A 17,457-nucleotide genomic window follows, 5' to 3' on the forward strand; every position below is an offset into this window, starting at 1 on the left:
TACGGCGTATACAGTGTGTGTGTGGTGCGTACGGCGTATACAGTGTGTGTGTGGTGCATACGGCATATACAGTGTGTGGTGCGGTGCGTACGGCGTATACAGTGTGTGTGCGTATGGCGTATACAGTGTGTGTGCGTACGGCGTATACAGTGTGTGTGCGTACGGCGTATACAGTGTGTGTGCGTACGGCGTATACAGTGTGTGTGCGTACGGCGTATACAGTGTGTGTGCGTACGGCGTATACAGTGTGTGTGCGTACGGCGTATACAGTGTGTGCGTACGGCGTATACAGTGTGTGCGCGTACGGCGTATACAGTGTGTGCGCGTACGGCGTATACAGTGTGTGCGCGTACGGCGTATACAGTGTGTGCGCGTACGGCGTATACAGTGTGTGCGCGAACGGCGTATACAGTGTGTGCGCGAACGGCGTATACAGTGTGTGCGCGTACGGCGTATACAGTGTGTGCGCGTACGGCGTATACAGTGTGTGCGCGTACGGCGTATACAGTGTGTGCGCGTACGGCGTATACAGTGTGTGCGCGTACGGCGTATACAGTGTGTGCGCGTACGGCGTATACAGTGTGTGCGCGTACGGCGTATACAGTGTGTGCGCGTACGGCGTATACAGTGTGTGCGCGTACGGCGTATACAGTGTGTGTGCGTACGGCGTATACAGTGTGTGTGCGTACGGCGTATACAGTGTGTGTGCGTACGGCGTATACAGTGTGTGTGCGTACGGCGTATACAGTGTGTGTGCGTACGGCGTATACAGTGCGTGTGCGTACGGCGTATACAGTGTGTGTGTGTACGGCCTATACAGTGCGTGTGCATACGGCCTATACAGTGCGTGTGCATACGGAGTATACAGTGCGTGCGCATACGGAGTATACAGTGCGTGCGCATACGGAGTATACAGTGCGTGTGCATACGGAGTATACAGTGCGTGAGCATACGGAGTATACAGTTGTGTGCATACGGCGTATACAGTTGTGTGCATACGGCGTATACAGTGTGTGCATACGGCGTATACAGTGTGTGCATACGGCGTATACAGTGTGTGTGCATACGGTGTGCACAGTGTGTGTGCATACGGTGTACACAGTGTGTGTGTGGTGCGTACGGCGTATATAGTGTGTGTGTGTGGTGCGACGGTGTTCCGCTGGTGTTATACAGTGTGTGTGTGTGTGTGTGGTGCGTGTGCGGTGCGACGGTGTTCCGCTGGTGGTATACAGTGTGTGTGTGTGTGTGTTGCGACGGTGTTCCGCTGGTGGTATACAGTGTGTGTGTGTGTGTGTTGCGACGGTGTTCCGCTGGTGGTATATAGTGCGTGTGTGTGTGGTGCGATGGTGTTCCGCTGGTGGTATACAGTGTGTGTGTGGTGCGACGGTGTTCCGCTGGTGGTATACAGTGTGTGTGTGTGTGTGTGTGCGGTGCGACGGTCTTCCACTGGTGGTATACAGTGTGTGTGTGTGTTGCGACAGTGTTCCGCTGGTGGTATACAGTGTGTGTGTGTGTTGCGACGGTGTTCCGCTGGTGGTATACAGTGTGTGTGTGTGTGTGTGTGTGGTGCGTGTGCAGTGCGATGGTGTTCCACTGGTGGTATACAGTGTGTGTGTGTGTGTGGTGCGACGGTGTTCCGCTGGTGGTATACAGTGTGTGTGTGTGTGTGTGGTGCGACGGTCTTCCACTGGTGGTATACAGTGTGTGTGTGTGTGTTGCGACAGTGTTCCGCTGGTGGTATACAGTGTGTGTGTGTGTTGCGACGGTGTTCCGCTGGTGGTATACAGTGTGTGTGTGTGGTGCGTGTGTAGTGCGATGGTGTTCCGCTGGTGGTATACAGTGTGTGTGTGTGTGTTGCGACGGTGTTCCGCTGGTGGTATACAGTGTGTGTGTGTGTTGCGACGGTGTTCCACTGGTGGTACCGCGCAAGAGGCTTGTACCACCAACGGCTTCCATATTGAGACACCCATCACTTGGGTGTCCCAATATGGCGGTCGGCGAACTTCCACCGCTTGGAATTCTGGGATCCGGACACATCTGGACGGAACAGGATAAGTATATATTAGATCCACATATATATATATATATATATTATATACACATACACACACAGCTCTGGCAAAAATTAACCGCTTAAGGACAGAGCCACTTTGTGGGTTAATGACTGGGCCAATTTTTACAATTCTGACCACTGTCACTTTATGAGGTAATTACTCTGGAACGCTTCAACGGATCCCACTGATTCTGAGAATGTTTTTTCGTGACATATTGTACTTCATGACTGTGGTAAAATTTATTTGATATGACTTGTGTTTATTTGTAAAATAAACAGAAATTTGGCGAAAATTTTAAAAATTTCGCAATTTTCAAACTTTTAAATGTTATGCCCTGAAATCAGAGAGATATGTCACACAAAATAGTTAATAAATAACATTTCTCACATGTCTACTTTACATCCAAAATTTTTTTTTGTTAGGAAGTGTAATGCAGCGGCTTGCGGCATTACTGTAATGGTCCAGTGGGTGTGTTCTGGCTGACCATGTACCTCTCCCTCAGGTGACTGATCACATGACTGTGATATCATCAGAGGTCCTGTGTGCACTGAAGGATATATAAATCCTGGTGGTTTTGAAACAGGGTGTGAGAGACGTGAGGCCTGATCCCTGTGTGTGGGACACCGTTAGCCTGGAGAGGCTGGAAGAGAAAGAGTGGCCTGGTGAGGCCTAGAAAGAGTGGCCTGGTGAGGCCTAGAAAGAGTGGCCTGGTGAGGCCTAGAAAGAGTGGCCTGGTGAGGCCTAGAAAGAGTGGCCTGGTGAGGCCTAGAAAGAGAGGCCTGGTGAGGCCTAGAAAGAGAGGCCTGGTGAGGCCTAGAAAGAGAGGCCTGGTGAAGCCTGGAAGGCAGAGGCTGGATCCCCCTGTGTTTAGGATACCAGTAGCCTTTGAAGGTAGGTGGCCCGGAGGCCCCCATCTGGGAAACCTTAAAGCCACAGCTGTGGCAGAACCGAGCTGATTGAAGCAGCTACGACCCGGCAAAGGTAAAAACACTGCTTGATGTGGACATTGATATTGTTACCTTGCTGAAGGCTGTGTCTGGAGCCAAGTGGGCATGTCTGTCACTAGAAAGGCTCTGGGATATTATATGTGTAATATGTCGGCGAGCCACTGAGATGGAATATGTTATGAGCGGTTTATGAGATGTAATAAACTGCTGTACTGTGAATTACCGGAAAAACGTTGCATGTGTGCTTTGATTGACCCGGTGAAGCGAGTGCCCCCCAGCGTGATGAATAGTGCTACCTTACATGTGGTTTGAGAATGCGGGCAATGGCATCCTGGTTGCTAGGGGTAACGGCACAGGACGACGATTGTGGATGCAAGCATCTTGCTGTGGCTCAGCGGGGTCACGAAGATTAAAGCATCTGGCTGTAACTCGGCGGGGTTCCGAAAATTTTCGTCGCACTCAAACCTGGTTTGCTGTGGCTTGGCGGGGCCACGAAGATTAAAGCATCTTGCTGTAACTCGGCGGGGTTATGAAAATTGTCGTCGCACTCAAACCTGGTTTGCTGTGGCTTGGCGGGGCCACGAAGATTAAAGCATCTTGCTGTAACTCGGCGGGGTTATGAAAATTGTTGTCGCACTCAAACCTGGTTTGCTGTGGCTTGGCGGGGCCACGAAGATTAAAGCATCTTGCTGTAACTCGGCGGGGTTATGAAAATTGTCATCGCACTCAAACCTGGTTTGCTGTGGCTTGGTGGGGCCACGAAAATTTTCCTGGGAGAGCGGTGTGAAGTGTCTAGTGTGAGCAGTGTACCGCGATGGCTATGAGTGGAGCAGTATCCCCAGACGGTATGGAGAAGTGGTTGGATGACCGGGTGCAATCGCTCTTCGGCATAATGGAGTGTCCTGAAGAAATGCAGGAGCTGATAAAGATGGCTGTGAAAGGAGCAGCAAATGAGACTGAAGTTATTGAGCGATTAAAGTGCCTGTCAAAAGCGCAGCAGCAGGCATTTGAGAAATTACAGCAACAGGACATGGTGCAGGAACGGCAGGAGCTGTTGGCACCGTATAGAATGGCGGCAGCGGACCATTCTGTGAGTTCTCCTGGGGCGCCGGTATTGTCCCAGAGTGCCCGGGGAGGTGGTAAGAGATGTTGTGAACTGGGTCCTAAGACTATTGCTGGTTTTTGTTGTAAAAATTCCCCTAGAGGTGTGGGTGTCCGAAAGGGGGCGGAGTCTCAAAAAGGGACGGGGTTTCAAAAGAGCGTAGAGTATAGAAAACCAAAATAGGTTACGGGTTGTGGGTTGGTACCGCCTAAAAATGACAATAGGACCGTTGATAACGGGGTAGCTCCAGTAGAAGGGGTTGACGTCAAAGTGGGAGGTGACTTGTTGGTCCACAACACCATGGGGAGTGACACAGACCCCATAGCTGACGTGACACTCTGACAGGAGAAAGATAGTTCAGTCAGGAGGAGCTAGACGAGGTGAGAAAGTCCCCCTCTCGTCGTTAACGGCGCAAGGGCCACAAAAAAGTTGCTCCTGTAGCCTTTGCTGAAAGTAAAGCAAATAAAGAAAATGCAATGTTGTGTGCCTTTAGGCTGTGTGCCCACGATGCGTTTTTCAAGCGTTTATGCTGCGGAATTTCCGCAGCGTAAACGCTTCAAAAACGCTTGGTAATCCGCCCCCCATGGTCCCCAATGACAAGCCGCACTGTCAATGCCCATGCTGCGTTTTTTTCCGCAGCGTTTATGCTGGGCTCAAAAATCCGCAGCATGTCCATTAATTTTGCGGAAGGGTGGCGTAATCGCCGTCATTGACTTGCATTGAGACGCATATAATCCGTGTCAGTGCATTTGTACTCAAAAATTATATGCGTTTCAATGTGCGGATGGTACCCAGCTCTGGAGGAGAGGAGACTCTCATCCAGACCTGGGTACCATTGTACCTGTAAAAAAAAGAATAAAATAAAAAATAAAGATTATATTCATCTTCCGACGGCCCCCGGTCTCCTTCCCTGTGCTTGCGGGCAGGACTGAAGGACCTTCGGTGACGTCACAGTCATGTGACCGCAGGCCCTTCAGTGCAGTGTCCCGCGATATCCCGGCAGCCAGGAACGAGCGCAGCTACACACCCCGGGCCATCGGAAGGTAAGTATAGGGTTTTTTTTTTATTTTTAAACATTCTTTCGGTCACACTATATAAATCCATGCTGTTTGCATGGATTTATATAGTGTGACCTAGTTGTCAAGCACTTTCCAAGTGATGCTAAAATCGCCTGGAAAGCGCTTGTCAATCCGCATGCGGAAACGCATGTGAATAAAGCTTCAAATCCGCATGTATTTGGCAGGAAAAATGCATGCACAATCTGTGTGGATCCTCCTTTAGAAGATCAGGAGGATGAGTTGGATGCAGTTCTGCAGATTGGTTACAAGCAGGATGATCTACTGAGACAGAAGGATCAGGAACCGGCCGCCCAGAAAGAGGAGGTGGCCAATCCTGACCAAGAGCTGTAGTTCGAATGGCAGAAAGTAAACCAGGTTGTGAGGAACTTGCAGCAAAAAATGGAGGAAAGCGGCAAGGAAATCAACAAATGGAAGGAGATGTTCCAGAAAATTAAAGAGGACCCAAGAGGAGGTTGTTTAGTTGAAGTTTGACAAAGCGGTGTTTGAAGATGAGCTGTACGAGATGAACGATCATTTCTCCCTGGTACAGTTAGAGCTGCACCAAGTGAAGAAAGGCTCTGTGGATGCAGAAGAAGCAGAGGTCTCAAAGGAAGTGCAGAGTTTTCAGGAGCATGTGCAGCAGCTGATGCAGGAGAAGTAAAGGCTTGATGAGGGTCTACACCAGAGGGATAGGGAGCTATCTGCATTAAAAGGGGCGCTGCAGGATGAAGTTTCTGGACGTGATCAAGACCTAGAACGACTGCGCGAACAGTTCAACCGGAAGCTGTGTGAATCCAAGAAGGAGCATGGTGAACTCATGAGAGAGCTGCAGCAGTTCCAGAACCAAGTAAAGCCTCTAATGCAGGAGAAGGAGTGGTGGTGGACTCTCTGTACCAGCGAGACCGGGAGCTATCCGCCCTGAAAGAGGCAATAAAAGATGAAGTGTCTGGTCACGACCGTGAGGCAGAAAAGAGGCATGAAAAGTTCAATAGGGAACTGCAACAAATCAAGAAAGACTATGAGGATCTCCTCAAGGTTAAGGGAAAACTAGAGGATGATAAAATGGATGCAGAGCACATGCGCCAAGTGATTGAGACTACTCTACAGGACACCCGTGATGAGAATGATGATCTCCGCAGAAAGATTCCAAGTCTGGAAGCTCAGGTGAAGGAGCTGCAGACGTTCTGTGGTGATCTCCAGAGGGCAGAGACGTGCCTTAAGGATAGAATCTGCAGGATGGAGGAGTCCATCGGAGAAAGGAGGTATGAAGCAAATGCCTCTTCGAATAATGCGAGCTTGGATGATTCGGTGGATATAAGAGATATAAGAGCCGAGATCAAGGAGCTCAAGGAGCCCCAGCTGTATACGTAGCCTTTACTGGCTATTAAAATGGGGGACCCCCCCAAAAAATGACGTGGAGTCCCCCTATTTTAACAGCTAGCAAACGCTATGCAGACAGCTGGGGGCTGATATTAACAGCCTAGGAAGGAGCCAAGAATATTGCCCCCCTCCACTCCGAGGATAGAAACAGGAGCCGTCAGCCGCCCTAGAAATGGCACATCCATAAGATGTACCATTATATACTTAGATCCTACCTGCGTTTTCAGTCATAGGGGCATGCTTGTCATATTCAGTCATGGGCGGCGCAGCATTCACTCACTGCTGGCGCCGCCCATGTATTTGAATCCTGCTCCCGACAAGCGCTGATATTGTGGGGCGCAGGCGCACTTGTATATGTCCGGCGCATGTGCGGGAAACATAGCGCGTCATAGAGCATGCGCAGTTAAGCTGTGTAGTTCGCAGCTGCACTGCGCTATAACCCTCTATTCCCCGCGCATGCGCAGTGAGGCTGTGTGATTACCAGCTTCACTGCGCATGCGCTATGATGCGCTATGTTCCCTGCGCATGCACAGTGAAGCTGGTAATCACAGCCTCACAGCGCAGGCGGCCGGACATATACAAGTGTGTCCCACAATAACAGAGCTTGCCGGGGAGCAGGATTCAAATACAAATACAGGATTCAAATACTGAAAAAGCAGGTAGGATCTAAGTACACTGCTCAAAAAAATAAAGGGAACACTTAAACAACAGAATATAACTCCAAGTAAATCAAACTTCTGTGAAATCAAACTGTCCACTTAGGAAGCAACACTGATTGACAATCAATTTCACATGCTGTTGTGCAAATAGAATAGACAATAGATGGAAATTATTGGCAATTATCAAGACACACTCAATAAAGGAGTGGTTCTGCAGGTGGGGACCACAGACCAATGCTTTCTGGCTGATGTTTTGGTTACTTTTGAATGTTGGTTGTGCTTTCACATTCGTGGTAGAATGAGACGGACTCTACAACCCACAGAAGTTGCTGAGGTAGTGGAGCTCATACAGGATGGCACATCAATGCGAGCTGTGGCAAGAAGGTTTGCAGTGTCTGTTAGCGTAGTGTCCAGAGGCTGGAGGCGCTACCAGGAGACAGTGGAGGGGGCCGTATGAGGGCAACAACCCAGCAGGAGGACCGCTACCTCTGCCTTTGTGCAAGGAGGAACAGGAGGAGCACTGCGAGAGCCATGCAAAATGACCTCCAGCAGGCCAAAAACGTGCATGTGTCTGCACAAACGGTTAGAAATAGACTCCATGAGGGTGGTATGAGGGCCGGACGTCCACAGATGGGGGTTGTGCTCACAGCCCAACACCGTGCAGGATGCTTGGCATTTGTCACAGAACACCAGGATTGGCAATGTCGCCACTGGCGCCCTGTGCTCTTCACAGATGAAAGCAGGTTCACACTGAGCACATGTGAGACTGGAGACGCCGTGAAGAGCGATCTGCTACCTGCAACATCCTTCATCATGACCGGTTTGGCAGTGGGTAATGGTGTGGGGTGGCATTTCTTTGGAGGGCCGCACAGCCCTCCATGTGCTCGCCAGAGGTAGCCTGACTGCCATTAGGTACCGAGATGAGATCCTCAGACCCCTTGTGAGACCATATGGTGGTGCGGTTGGCCCTGGGTTCCTCCTAATGCAGGACAATGCCAGACCTCATGTGGCTGGAGTGTGTCAGCAGCTCCTGCAAGATTAAGACATTGAAGCTATGGACTGGCCCGCCCGTTCCCCAGACCTGAATCCATTTGAGCTCATCTGGGACATCATGTCTCGCTCCATCCACCAACATCACGTTGCACCACAGACTTTCCAGGAGTTGGCGGATGCTTTAGTCCAGGTCTGGGAGGAGATCCCACAGGAGACCATCCGCAACCTCATCAGGAGCATGCCCAGGCGTTGTAGGGAGGGCATACAGGCACGTGGAGGCCACCCATAATACTGAGCCTCATTTTGACTTGTTTTAAGGACATTACATCAAAGTTGGATCAGCCTGTAATGTGTTTTTCCACTTTAATTTTGGGGGTTGACTCCAAATCCAGGACTCATTAGTTAATAATGAGAATATTTCATTCATTCAGATCTAGGATGTGTTATTTGAGTGTTACCTTTATTTTTTTGAGCAGTGTATATTAAACATTATAAAATCATTATAGCTGCACCAATTTTCATGAAAATAGCTTGTTAGTGATGCACATTGCATCACTAACAATGCTATGGGGCAGTCTATAGGGCAGCTAGGACGTGACAGGTTCCCTTTAAACTCTACTTACCATCAGGCCCATTCTAGCTGAAGCCATTGTCACCTGCAACTAAAGTAAAATAATACATAGTTACATAGTTTATAAGGCCGAAAAAAGACAAGCGTCCATCCAGTTCAGCCTATTTCTTGTGCACTGCAGCTATTCCGCAGCGTTGATCCAGGGGAACGCAAAAAAAACAAAAAAACATGCGGTATAGGCCAATTGACATCATTGAGGAAAAAATTCACTTCCCGACACCAATCTGGATTAATTAACTATCACTAAGCATAAGATGTAATTTTATTGTTCTCAAGAAAGGCGTCCAGGCCTCTCTTGAACTCATTAAGTGAGTTGGACATCACCACTTCCTCTCCCAGAGAGTTCCAGAGTCTCACGGCTCTGACCGTAAAGAATCCCCTTCTATGCTGGTGCAGGAACCTCCTTTCCTCCAGAGGCATAGTGTGCCCCCTCGTCTTTGTCACCATCCTTGGTATAAACAGGTCATGGGAGAGATCTCTGTACTGCCCCCTGATGTATTTATACATGTTTATGAGGTCTCCCCTAAGCCTTCTCTTTTCCAACGTAAATAGGCCTAATTTTGACAACCTCTCTGGGTATTCTAGTCCCTCCATTCCCTTTATTACCTTAGTCGCCCTCCTTTGTACCCTCTCTAGCTCCAATATGTCTTTCCTGAGCACCGGAGCCCAGAACTGTGCACAATATTCTAAGTGCGGCCTTACCAGCGCTTTATACAGAGGAAGAACAATGTTCTCATCATATGCCCCTATTCCTCTTCTGATGCATGCCATGACTCTATTTGCCTTCGCAGCTGCTGCCTGACACTGGGCACTCCAATTTAATTTGCTATTAACCAAGACGCCCAGGTCCTTCTCCATGTCAGATTTCCCCAACGTTTTCCCATTTAATATGTATGGGTGACTGCTGTTTTTCTTTCCCATGTGCATGACCTTACATTTATAGGCATTGAACCCCATTTGCCATTTTTTGGCCCAACTCCCCAATTTATCTAAATCCTCCTGTAGCTGGGCCCTATCCTCATCTGTGTTAACTACTTTACAAAGTTTAGTATCATCTGCAAATATTGCTATTTTACTATGCAACCCTTCCACTAGATCATTAATAAATATATTAAATAATATAGGGCCCAAGACAGACCCTTGAGGCACCCCGCTAGTAACCCTGACACACCCTGAGCTTACTCCATTGATAACCACCCTCTGCTTTCTATCACTCAGCCAGCTATTTACCCACTTGCACACATTATCCCCCAGACCAAGCATTCTCATTTTATATACCAACCTTTTGTGTGGCACGGTATCAAACGCTTTGGAAAAGTCAAGGTATACAACATCCACTGACTCTCCCCGGTCCAGCTGTGAGCTCACCTCCTCGTAGAAGGCGATCAGGTTTGTTTGGCAGGAGCGATCTCTCATGAATCCATGTTGATATGGAGTTAGACAGTTATTATCATTGATATTCTACAATAGCATCTCTAAGAAATCCTTCAAACAATTTACCCACAACAGACGTTAAGCTGACTGGTCTATAGTTCCCAGGGTCACTTTTAGACCCCTTTTTGAATATTGGTACCACATTTGCTTGGCGCCAGTCTAGTGGGGCAGTCCCTGTCCATAAAGAGTGCTTGAATATAAGATACAGTGGTCTGTCTATCACATTACTTAATTCTTTTAGTAATAAAGCAACCTCATCCTCACCTTTCCGACGTGAGGAACATCCATGTGTCCCTCGACAGCTCCAGCTCTGCTACATCTAGATGGCAGGCTGGATGGTAGCTGGACGCGACCATCCAGCCTGCCATCCTGCAGAGACACAGAGGAGCGCAAGCATGCTTGCGCTTAGTGTCTCGCTGCGACGGCATCGAGATGAGCTGAGTTTATGTTACATGAGCTCAGTTCACCTCATTGAAGTCACTGCGAGCATGGGAGAATTCTCACTGCGCATGAGGCGACGTCATTTGTTGAAACGCCGAGTGTGAGAATTCTCCCACGCTCGTGACTCGCCCCCTGGGCCGTGGGGTACTCAAGACCGGGTCTCTAGGTTGCGAGGTGCTGCAGGGGGTAGTAGTGGCAACCCGGTCCCGTGCTCAGGGTGTCAAGCTAAAATGGTGGCAGTCTCTTTATATATATATATATATATATATATATATATACACACACACATGTGAAAGTCTGACTACGCCACCCGTGGATTGCGGTCAGAGATAACCACTGCTGCAGGACAGATAGCTGGGGCTGGTGTTGGTGAGCAGCACAGGAATGGTATAACTCCCCACGGGAGGAGTGTAGCCCCAGGGCAGTGTAGGTGGATGTTGGGGGTGATAGTTCCGGCCGCGATAGTCAGAATGCAGAGCCCGCTTAAACAGTTCAGGGTCTTTATTGTAACAGATGGTAATGACCCAACAACAGTACCAGGTAGAAGGGAGCCTGGATGTCGGAGAACACTTGGGAAGCCCCTCTGGTCAGTGTGAGGGTGTAGGCCTACCGTGCTGTCTATGCTCTTTCTGACTATTCCCCTCTTAGTGGTAAAATAGCCCACATCCCTGAGCGTGCCGTGTATTCTCATCCATATGGCTTGCAACTTGGGCTCCTTTTACCTCTGGCCTCTCTTGGCTTTGCTGGTCCCTTCTGTTGTGGCGGAGCCTCCGGGCTTTTTAGGTCAAAGGACATGAAATCCCTCGCGGATTGGTTCTCTGCTGCTGGACTTAGAGTCTTTACAGCCTCCGACCCCAATGTCCGGTAGGTAATTCTCCCTTTCTGCCAAGACAGGCTCTCAGCGCCGTACATCCCTGGCTAGCACTTCCTCCACTGCCTCACGACCTCCTCAGCCTGCTGCTGACCCTTACTCTCTGGGCCTAGACTCCGACATGGTCTCAGGTCTCCCAGGTCTCTCTCTGGTCTCTCTAACCCTGCCCCCAGTCCAGCTTTTATAGGGCAGCCTGCTCCCCCTACTGGCCTGAGACAGGAGGTGCTGCATGCTAATTGCCCCAAACCAGGGAACCTCCCTCCTGCTCTCAGACACAGCCTTTATTATTTGTGGCATCCAGGCCTGGGGTGACACACTCGCAGTAACGTCAATGAGGTGAACTGAGTTCGTGTAACATAAACTCAGCTTATCTCTATTCCGTCACAGCAAGACACTGAGGAGAGCAAGCATGCTTGCGCTCCTCGGTGTCTCTGCAGGATGGCAGGCTGGATGGTCACGTCCAGCTACGATACAGTCTGCCATCTAGATGTAGCAGAGCTGGAGCCATCGAGGGACACATGGATGTTCCTCACGTCGGAAAGGTGAGGTTGCTTTATTATTTTACTTTAGTTGCAGGTGACAATGGCTTCAGTTAGAATGGGCGTGATGGTAAGTAGAGTTTAATTTAGAACATTAAAAGGTGTCTGTGTTTATTTCAAATAAAATATTTTATTTTGGGTGTGGGTGTTTTTATTTTACATTTTACTTCCACTATGGGACTATAAAGGGGGTCTTCTTATAGACACCTCTCCATTACTAACCTGGGCTTGATGTCAGCTGGCATTGTAAGCTGACATCAACCCCAACCCTATAACGCCACTGCCACCGCTACACGGCAGTGTAGAGTGAGGCTAAGTGCCAGAATTGGCGCATCCTGTGGATGCGCCATTTCTGGGGCGGCTGAGGGCTGCTGTTTCTAGCCTCAGAGGGGGCCAAAGTTCATGGCCCCTTCCTAGGCTATTAACCCCTTTAAAGCCCAAGACGTATTAATACGCATCTGTGCCCTGGGCTTTAAGAGCCTCACCTGTATTAATAAGTCATTGTGATCGAGCGCGCACACAGGCTGTGCGGGCGCGATCGCCGCCAAGTGTCAGCTGATTGTCACAGCTGACACCCAGTGCTATGTGCAAGTCGATCGCAGCATTGCGGTGGCTAAGGGGACGAAATCGCAATACTCACCTCCTCTTCCGGCATCCAGCGCTGTCTGCCGCAGCTTCCCGGATGTTGCCATGACGACTCGATGCCGTCATGACAACATCCAGGTCACCAGACAGAAGGAAGATTTTTTGGTCATGCGCAGTGCATGACCAAACTATCTTCTCCCTATGCAGCGCTGACAGCCTGCATAGCATAGGTATGGTGCTCCATTCCTATGCTATGCAGGCGATCAGAGTAAAAAAAGTGAAAGTCCCATAGTGGGACAAAGTATAAAAGTAAAAAAAAAAACTGTCAGAAAGTGAAAAAATCCACTAAAAATAAAAATATACTGTACCCATCAATAAATATTATTTTGGAAAAAAAACAAACAAACAACAAAAGTACACATATTTGGTTTCGCTGTGTCCAGAATGACCTGACCTATACAACTGTCCCACTAGTTAACCCCTTCAGTGAACACGGTAAAAAAAAAAAAAAAAAAAAAAGAAGCAAAAAACAATGCTTTATCATCATACCACCAAACAAAAAATGGAATAACACGGGATCAAAAAGACGAATATAAATAAACATGGTACCGCTGAAAACATCATCTCATCCTGCAAAAAAACAAGCCACCATACAGCTCCATCAGCCGAAAAATAAAAAAGTTATAGCTCTCAGAATAAAGCGATGCAAAAATATATTTTTTTCTATAAAATTGCTTTTATTATGTAAAAGTGCCAAAACATAGAAAAACTATATAAATGTGGTACCGCTGTAAACGTACTGACCCGAAGAATAAAGCTGCCTTATCAATTTTACCACACACGGAGCAGAATAAAAAAATTAAAAAAAAAAAAACATTCTTGAATTGTTTGTTTTTGTTTATTCTGCCTCCCAAAAATCGGAATAGAAAGCTATCAAAAAATGTCACGTGCCTGAAAATGGCACCAATAAAAACGTCAACTCGTCCCGCAAAAAACAAGCCCTCACATGACTCTGTCGGCCAAAACATGGAAAAATTATAGCTCTCAAAATATGGTGTTGCAAAAACTAGATTTTACAAAGAAATGTGTCTTTTAGTGTCTGACAGCTGGCAATCATAAAAACCCGATAATTCTGGTATCTCTGTAGTCGCACCGACCCGAAGAATAAAGTCGTCAAATGACTTATACCACACGAGGAACGGCGTAAAAAAAAAACTCGCGGGGATTGCCTGGCAGGCACAAGCGATCCCCGCATGTTTGGGTGTCTAATAACCGTGAAATATGCGGGCGGGCACTAAAGCACCCTTGATACATGGTGCATACCTGAGTATCCGATGCAAACTCAAGTAGCGAGCACTTGCGCTCAATACTAATGACAACTTATTCAATATGATGACCTAATGTTATCAAATTCTGTGTCGTACCTTTGGGTTCAAAATGTTCACTATACCCCTTGATAAAATGCTTGAGGGGTCTAGTTTCCAGAATGGTGTCACTTGTGGGGGGTTTCCAATGTTTAGGCACATCAGGGGCTCTCCAAACGCAACATGGCGTCCGCTAATTACGCAAGCAAATTTTACATTCAAAAAGTCAAATGGCGCTCCTTCCCTTCTGAACCTTGCCGTGTGCCCAAACAGTGGTTTTGCCCCACATATGGGGTATCTGCGTGCCCAGGGGAAATTGCACAACAAATTTTGGGGTCCATTTCTTCCCGTTACCCCTGCGGAAATAAAAAAAAATTGGGTCTAAAGTAACATTTTTGTGAAAAAAGTTAAATGTTCATTTTTTTCTTCCACATTCCAAAAATTCCTGTGAAGCACCTGAAGGGTTAATAAACTTCTTGAATGTGGTTTTGAGCACCTTGAGGGGTGCAGTTTTTAGAATGGTGTCACTTTTGGGTATTTTCTGTCATAAATGCCCCTCAAAGTGACTTCAAATGTGATGTGGTCCTTAAAAAAATGGTTTGTAAATTTTGTTGGAAAAATGAGAAATCGCTTGTCAACTTTTAACCCTTACAACTTCCTAATAAAAAAAAATGTTGGTTCCAAAATTGTGCTGATGTAAAGTAGACATGTGGGAAATGTTATTTATTAACTATTTTGTGTGACATATCTCTCTGATTTAAGGGCATAAAAATTCAAATTTTGAAAATTGCAAAATTTTCAAAATTTTCGCCAAATTTCCGATTTTTTCACAAATAAACGCAAGTGATATCAAAGAAATTTTACCACTATCATGAAGTACAATATGTCACGAAAAAACAGTCTCAGAATCAGGGGGATCCGTTGAAGCGTTCCAGAGTAATTACCTCATAAAGTGACAGTGGTCAGAATTGAAAAAATTGGCCTGGTCATTAACGTGCAAACCGACTTGGGTTGTAAAGGGGTTAATATCAGTCCCCAGCTGTCTGTATAGCCTTTGCTGTTAAAATAGGCGGCCCCCTGTAATTTTTTTTTTTTGCGGGGGGGGGGGGGGCATTTTAATAGCCAGTAAAGGTTAAGTAAAGGGGATGATATTAGTAGCCTGGGAAGCTCCGTGGGTATTACCCCCTTCCCAGGCTTCAGACATCTGCTCCAGCTGTCTCTTTAATCTCTGCTGGACTATAAAATTTTTTTATAAATTCTTTATTTTAACAATAAATGAGAAGTACAGTAACCAACACAGTCACTGTACTAATATCTTTCTATGTGTGTTGTTCTATTCTTTCTATTCTAAATTGTCGGGTACCGCTGTGATTTTACAGTACACCGGCTGATGAATTGCTGGCTTTTAACCCCTTACAGGCCCAGGGCGTATTAGTACGCCCCAGGCCAGCACCCCCGGTTCAGTGAGGGCTCCGGCGCTGAGCCTGCACTGAACCGAGCACATGTCAGCTGATTCTTACAGCTGACAAGTGCCCGCAACAGCTGTGGGTGGAATCGCGATCCACCCGCGGCTGTTAACATGTTAAATGCTGCTGTTAATCTCTGACAGCGGCATTTAACATCGCCGCGCCGGAAGCGCGGCATTAGCCCTGCCCATCGGTGACCCGGTTAACGTGATCGCAGGTCACCGATGGGTGGTCATGACAACCCTGGGTTTGCAGCAGACACCAATGGTTGTCATGTAAAGATTATTATGAGCGCCACCTAGTGGTCGGCGCTCATAGCACAGGACCATTTCTGCTACATACAGGTGATCTGCTGATCACCTATATGTAGCAGAGGCGATCGGACAGTTGCTGCTACTAGTCGCCTATGGAGACTATAGAAGCAAGCAAAAAGTTTAAAAAAATGTTTTTAAAAATATTTTAAAAATTTAAAAAATATAAAAGTTTAAATTACCCCCCTTTCACCCTATTCAAAATAAAATAAAAAATAAACCTCACATACACATATTTGGTATCGCCGCGTCCTGAAAGCGGCCACCAGCAAACATGCGGGGGGGTACTGCCAGCGGTCACCAGCAAACATGCGTGGGTCCTGCCAGCGGTCACCAGCAAACATGCGTGGGTCCTGCCAGCGGTCACCAGCAAACATGCGTGGGTCCTGCCAGCGGTCACCAGCAAACATGCGTGGGTCCTGCCAGCGGTCACCAGCAAACATGCAGGGGTCCTGCCAGCAGTCACCAGCAAACATGCAGGGGTCCTGCCAGCAGTCACCAGCAAACATGCAGGGGTCCTGCCAGCAGTCACCAGCAAACATGCAGGGGTCCTGCCAGCAGTCACCAGCAAACATGCGTGGGTCCTGCCAGCGGTCACCAGCAAACATGCAGGGGGTCCTGCCAGCGGTCACCAGCAAAAATGCGGGGGGGTACTGCCAGCGGTCACCAGCAAACATTCGTGGGTCCTGCCAGCGGTCACCAGCAAACATGCGTGGGTCCTGCCAGCGGTCACCAGCAAACATGCGTGGGTCCTGCCAGCAGTCACCAGCAAACATGCGTGGGTCCTGCCAGCAGTCACCAGCAAACATGCGGGGGTCCTGCCAGCAGTCACCAGCAAACATGCGGGGGTCCTGCCAGCAGTCACCAGCAAACATGCGGGGGTCCTGCCAGCAGTCACCAGCAAACATGCGGGGGTCCTGCCAGCAGTCACCAGCAAACATGCGGAGGTCCTGCCAGCAGTCACCAGCAAACATGCGGGGGTCCTGCCAACGGTCACCAGCAAACATGCGTGGGTCCTGCCAGCGGTCACCAGCAAACATGCGGGGGGGTCCTGCCAGCGGTCACCAGCAAACATGAGGGGGGGGTACTGCCAGCGGTCACCAGCAAACATGCGGGGGGGTACTGCCAGCGGTCACCAGCAAACATTCGTGGGTCCTGCCAGCGGTCACCAGCAAACATGCGTGGGTCCTGCCAGCAGTCACCAGCAAACATGCGTGGGTCCTGCCAGCAGTCACCAGCAAACATGCGTGGGTCCTGCCAGCAGTCACCAGAAAACATGCGTGGGTCCTGCCAGCAGTCACCAGAAAACATGCGTGGGTCCTGCCAGCAGTCACCAGCAAACATGCGTGGGTCCTGCCAGCAGTCACCAGCAAACATGCGTGGGTCCTGCCTGCAGTCACCAGCAAACATGCGTGGGTCCTGCCAGCAGTCACCAGCAAACATGCGTGGGTCCTGCCAGCAGTCACCAGCAAACATGCGTGGGTCCTGCCAGCAGTCACCAGCAAACATGCGTGGGTCCTGCCAGCAGTCACCAGCAAACATGCGTGGGTCCTGCCAGCAGTCACCAGCAAACATGCGGGGGTCCTGCCAGCGGTCACCAGCAAACATGCGGGGGTCCTGCC

This window comes from Phyllobates terribilis, unplaced genomic scaffold, assembly GCF_046119375.1.
Source record: "Phyllobates terribilis strain yellow unplaced genomic scaffold, ASM4611937v1 Scaffold_16__1_contigs__length_26959993, whole genome shotgun sequence".
Taxonomy (NCBI): Eukaryota; Metazoa; Chordata; class Amphibia; order Anura; family Dendrobatidae; genus Phyllobates; species Phyllobates terribilis.